Genomic DNA, 6305 nt, shown 5'->3' on the forward strand with positions numbered 1-6305 from the left:
CTAGTTGATCACTGTTGGATAACTGTTGGTGTATCATTGGGCTGTCTTCTTGTTCTCTGTTGTGGCCCATTTGGCCCAGCCCAGTCCTGACCTATATAAGGTGCTTCTATCTCTGTAACCCTAAGAGGAGAGAGTTCCTCCCTGCAGCCTCCTTCTACCTCAGGTTAGGCCCTCACCTCTGTCCACATGGTATCAGAGCAAGGGGCAGTGAGGGCAACGACGGGAAGGACTGCCGATCTAGAAGCCTAGTCTGCTGTGGCAGCTAGGAGGAAGAGGAAGAGGAAGGGAGTAGGCTGCTGCGGTGGCTGGGAGGAAGAGGAAGGGAGCAGGCTGCTGCGGCGGTAAGGAGAGGAAGAGGCTTCCTGCGGGTAAGTCCTTTGGTGGTTCTGAGAAGTTAGTTTGGTGTCAAGCATGGGGGACAACAGGGATTTGGCCAAGGCTCTAGAGAAGCTAGCAGAACTTATCACTACCAAAGGAGATGGAGGAGGATCTGCTGGAGGGGGAGCAATCGTTCCCCATACCAACATAGGTCAGAAACTTGAGCTGCCGGCGAACGAAATCAAGTTGGAAGGAGTGGCCAACTATCTTCGGTGGTCAAGGAGGGCGCTGTTGATTTTGAACTCGAAAGGGCTGGATGAACGTGTGAGTGGTGAAGGCTGCGAGAACCGGCGAGACAAGACCAGTCCGGAATGGAAACAGTGGAACGCCATAAATTCTCCGATTGTGGCATGGTTGCTTAACTCTTTGGTTCCTAATATTGCTGCTTCAGTAGAGGCACTCACAAAAGCTTAGAGGTATGGGACACCCTATCAAATCTTTATTCCGGAAAGGGGAACATTATGTTGATTGCTGAGATTGAGGATAAAGTGCATGACCCGCAACAAGGAAACAAAGCCGTGATGGCATATGTGGCTGAGTTGCAAGCATCTTTGGGGAGATTTGGATCATGTTGATCCTCTGGAACTTGCCCATGGGGAATGTGTGAGTGCTGCTGCAAGCTGGATTGAACGTCGGCGAGTCATGAAGTTCTTGAAGGGTCTTAATCAAGATTTTGAGGGGAGAAGGGCTGCTTTACTGCATCAAACCACTACCCCTTCTCTCAAAGAAGCCATTGCAGCTATGTCCGAGAGAGGAAGTGCGTCTGAATATGACAAAGGGAAGAGATTCTGTCCCTCATCCGACCTTCTACACTACCGACGGACTGCGAGATGAGAGACTGCTATACTTGTGGGCAGAAGGGACACTTGAAGCATCAGTGTACCTCCTTTGCTACACCCAGTAGGGGGAGAGGAGGATACACACATGGCAGAGGAAGCTACAGAGGAAGAGGTGATGGCAGAGGTAGTGGACAGCACTATGGCAGAAGTGGTGGACAGCCATATGGACATCAGTATGGCAGGGGTGGAGGACAGCAGCACGCTATATCACCCAAGGCGCATATGGCAGCAACTTCAGAATCAACTACCAGTACCTCTCAGGGACAATCAAAGGAAGAAGGACAAAATGAAGCAACCTTTGGGAACTTTGCTCACTATGTCTACAAAGATGAAAGTAATATTGATAGAGTTTCTATAGCCACTCATAATGCTAATTCAGATTGGATTCTTGATTCGGAGCATCCAAACATGTTACTTGGAAATATTAGTGAGTTTGACTCTTATACTCAGTATCCTCCCACACATAGAGGCACTATCCAAACAACGAGATGACACAGACACAATCTATAAAAGGGGAGGGGTCGGTGCAATGTACACCCAACATAAAATTGTCATCAGTTCTACATGTTCCTGCTTTTCCAATGAATCTGCTATCTCTAAGTGCCACGATTGATCAGCAGGACTACCGTATAATAGTTGATAGATATATGTGTTTAATTCAGGAAAGGGAGAGCAGCAAGAAGATTGGGACTGCAACCAGTGCATAGAGGTCTTTGGCACATAGATCGGGACAAGATGGGGCATGATGCTAGTTACGTAGCTTGCCTGCGATTGTTGGAGGAAAGGAGAGTATGGCACTAGTTCATCATTGTCGAATGGGCCACATGGCGTTTGATAAAATGTTTCGAGTTTTTCCTGATGTAATGAATGGAGTGGACAAAACCAAATTATGTTGTGATGCTCGCGAATATGCTAAGCATACGAGAACCTCTTATGTTAGTAGAGGGATCGAAGTGTATCCCCATTTGTGTTAGTGCACTCCGATGTATGGACGTGTCCTGTTGTGTCGATAAGTGGCATGAAGTACTTTGTGACTTTTATTGACTGCTATTCCAGAATGACTTGGATTTATCTTATGCGTCACAAAGATGAAGTGTTCACTTGTTTCCAGAGTTTTTGTGCCTATGTGAAAAACCAATTCAATGTTCAAGTGCAAGTGATCAGATTCAGTAAGCTATCATATTTAATAAAAAAACACTGCATACAACATGCTCCTGGGAAGCTGGGAGCTTGAGCTTCCCAAAATCAGCACGTGTAACACCGAGAAGTGGCAAGACATGAAAAACACCGTGTACCGATAACAAAAGAGCAGATAACTGTGCAAAGTACTAGCGATAAAAAAAAATCATGAGAAGGACATGGATCAAATAAGTTCTTTGAGTAGGAAAATTTGCTATACCTTAACATCCAAGGGCATACCATGGAACTGTCCAGCACCCTCAGGTGGAGTCCAATTATAAACCGCACAAGGCAAAAACAGAACAGATGCTCCATTGACTTCATCTGTAAATATTTCAGGCCTAGAAAATTTCCTAAAAGCCGACGTGCAGATAAGACTTCACAACCCATGCCGGTGCTAGTTGATCACCAAGCATGCATGAAGCCTTCATATATTTTAGGTTGTATGCTTCAAGGACTTTTCTGAAGAATTCGATAGCCCTAAAAGCAAAGGAAGGAATCATTTAATGTAATGCCAAGTTTTCATGCTAAGATCTGTTACATACTCGCTCCGATCGTATTTAATTGATGCCAAACATGCATGTAGAAGCCATGCGCGGCGATTAAACGCAATCAGAGGTAGTAGATGCTTACTTAGAGATGCCGCGCTGGTCCCTCTCACCGCTACAAATCCAGAGTTCAGAGGTTGGCCTTTGTTATTGCGAAAAGTGACAATGAGGATATCTCTTGAAGATATGTCCAAGATCATCAACCACTGCCATATCAGAATCAGTGAAAATATAATTACTTAAGTTGTTCACTTGGTCAACCTCCACAAGTTTTAGCTCTAGAAAGGCCTGAATATGAACCAGGGACACAAAGATATTAGTCTTTTAGAAGAAAGTAATGCATACAGTTGGTTGCACGGCAGTAATATTACTTAAATCACATAAGCAGCACTTCTGATTTCTGAGAATGCATATATGCAGAAACATGTTTGCATCAAGCCCATAGACTTACAATGTAGGACTTTATTCTCTGAAGCATCAAATTTCCTCGAGAATAATTTCCTTCGATAGGAAGTATTGTCGCCCTCCCTTGATGTATTGACAATTTCGATTTAGGATCAGTCAATATTATGACTTTGCTTGTTGGCATTGACACCTACAGAGTTCTATAAATAAGATTAGTCAATATTATTACTTTGCTTGTTAAACAAACATCCTCGCAATCACCAATTTATGTCCCTTCTACTTTGATGATTCAACTCATATGCCAGAATGCTAACACCCATATTGGATTCTACAAAAGGGGGTGCTAGCTGGATGCCTTGGTCATAGTGATGTCATGTCAATAGTTATATTTTAGCCTTGCATCATTTGTTGCTCTTTCTCTACTACCATCTCAGAACATAAGTGCCTCATCTCCCAGTGTTGGAGCCATCTGTTTTCCACGATGAGGGTCAGGAAGGATGGACGGTTGTACGCCGGCGACGTTGGTCGCCGGAGATCGACAAGAACAGACCTGATCCGGTGATTGCGCCGGTAAATGCAGGGTGTTCAAAAATATATGGTTTGGGCTCGTTACATTTGAGGCCTACTTCTGTTTTCTCTGATCAGGGAGGCCCAGCCCGGATAGTGCAACGACGGATTTTTCCTGGGAAGAATGATCGGTCTGTTGAGACCCATCGTCCAATCCAGGTCAAAGTCGGAGGCGCCGTTGCTGGGCATGCGTTTAGACGCCTTCTAGGGTTTGCTTGGCGGAAGATAGAGAGGGGAGAACAAGTTGTCCAGCAGCCGCACTCCACCGCGACGATGAGCGGTGATGGTGGCAACGGTGGTTTCAACCCAGGGAGGGGCGCGTTCAGCCATGGTCGCGGAGGTTTCCAGGCTCGTGGGGGTTTTGCCGCGGGTCGTGGGGGCAATGCACGCGGGCGCATGGGGCAAGGTGGCGGTCGAGGAGGACCTGGTTTCAACGGAGGCCGCGGATACCAAGGTAACGGACATGCTGTCTATGGTCGCAATTTCGTTCAAGGTGAATCAAGTGGGACGGCAGCAGGTGGGCATTTTACAAATTCTAGAGATGACAATTGGGGGGGACAGAGGAATTACAACAATTCATATGGTAATTATAGAGCAAACTATGGGGGTAATCAGCAGAGGTGGACTAATCAGAATAATGGAGGCAGGGGAGGTGCTTTTCAGCCACGTTTCCGAGGTACTAATGATGGTGTGGCTTCTGGACCAATTGATGCGGAGTTGCTTCATCAGACGGTGCAGGCCGTCGTAGCAGCTGTGACGGCGGTGCAGAAGGCTCCTGAGGCGAATAATGCACTTGCCCCTGGTACGGTTGCTGGTGCACATGCTCCGGTTGTGGCACCTGTAAATCCGAATGTGGCTATGCAGTCGAGCAACCAGGGTGCAGAGCCTCAGGTAGTTCAAGGTAATGCAAAAGAGGGAGATGGATCAGGACCCGCAAATAAAAAGAAGGAGGACAAGGAGACTTGTTTCCGTTGCAAAAAACCTGGCCACTTTATTGATGATTGTACTACACCTTTTTGTGATTTATGTGAGTCCATCCATCACTTATCCTCAGCCTGCCATCTTTTGCAAGCTCCAAAACCTCATCGCTATTCTGCATGGATATGCAAATGAGGCACTTATGTTCTTTGAGATGACATGTGGTGCTTTCAAGGCAAAGGTGGAGAACCCTAAGCTTGCCAAAGTGTCTGTGGAGGGTGAGGTAATGACTATACCTGAGATTATTGAGCATATGAAGAGGATTGTGCCACATGAAAAATTTCAATGGGAAGTTTATCATTATAAGTATAATATATATAGAGTGAAGTTGCCAAGCAAATATGAAGTGCAGAGGCTCAAGAATTTTGGCTCTTATGTTTGCCCAAATAAGGATACTGTTTTGTTCTTTGATTTTTGGTCTTCAGTGGAGGAGCCATTATATATGCTGCCAGAGGTGTGGGTTCGTGTTGATGGAATACCTTCGGACATGAGAGCTGATTATTTGTCTTTGTGGGGGGTTGGTTCTCTCTTTGGCAAAACTTTGGATGTTGATATGCCTTTTACTCGTAAGAATAAGTTGCTTCGGATCAATATTGGGTGTTTGGACCGCAATCTTATTCCTCTGGACAGTGATGTTTTTATTAGGAGGGGGTTCTACAAGCTCCGTTGAGAGGTGGAGGCAGGAGATGGTAGTCAGGAGGTGAATATGACGGAAGCAAATTATGATAACAATGGGGGAGGTGACCCAAACAATGGTTTGGGGAAAGGTGATGGTCACAATGATATGGAGATGGATGCTAGAGGAATGGAGAATGGGGAAAATGCTAATAACAATGGTCTAGATGGGAATGGTGCAAAAAATGGGGAAGAGGGGATGCAAGAACAAGGTGCACAAGTGGAGGAAATTTGTATTGGGACTTTGAAGGTGCCTTTTTCCCCAGTAGGTAATGTGCTTTCGGTTAATAATTTGGCTCAAGAAAATATTGTTTTTCCGTCTATATCGCATGCTAAAATTATGTCACTACAAGACAGACAATGTGCTGATTCTTATGCTGATTCTGTTCCGGGCAGATCCGCCTCGGGATCGCCGAGGGGTACTGGGCCAAGGGCCTTGGCTTCAGTGTTGTCTGCTGACAGCAGTCACCTGAGCTGCAGAGCTGACGTGGTCAGCGTTGGACAGCGGAGTGGAGTGGCGACGGCCACTGCTAGTCCGCCAGCTGTTCATGCGCTGCAGGGAGTGGGTCAGGCGACTGTGGCGAGCCTTTTGATGGCCAATGGCGTGCAATGGTCCAAGCAGGCAATGATGATTGCTGCTGACAGCCGTGTAGGCGCGCCTCTGCTGACCAATGAGGAGGACCGGGTCGAGCATGCAGGGGACAGGTGGGCCAGAGACGTTGCTGCCAAGCTTGGA

The 6305-nt window shown here is 46.5% G+C and overlaps 1 pseudogene; it reads right to left on the reverse strand.

The window, feature by feature from the left end:
- LOC124707891 overlaps positions 1 to 3545 on the reverse strand; it is a 4760-nt pseudogene extending 1215 nt beyond the window's left edge.
- Between the last annotated feature and the right edge of the window lie 2760 nt (positions 3546 to 6305).

Source organism: Lolium rigidum, chromosome 4, assembly GCF_022539505.1.
Source record: "Lolium rigidum isolate FL_2022 chromosome 4, APGP_CSIRO_Lrig_0.1, whole genome shotgun sequence".
NCBI classification, from domain to species: Eukaryota; Viridiplantae; Streptophyta; class Magnoliopsida; order Poales; family Poaceae; genus Lolium; species Lolium rigidum.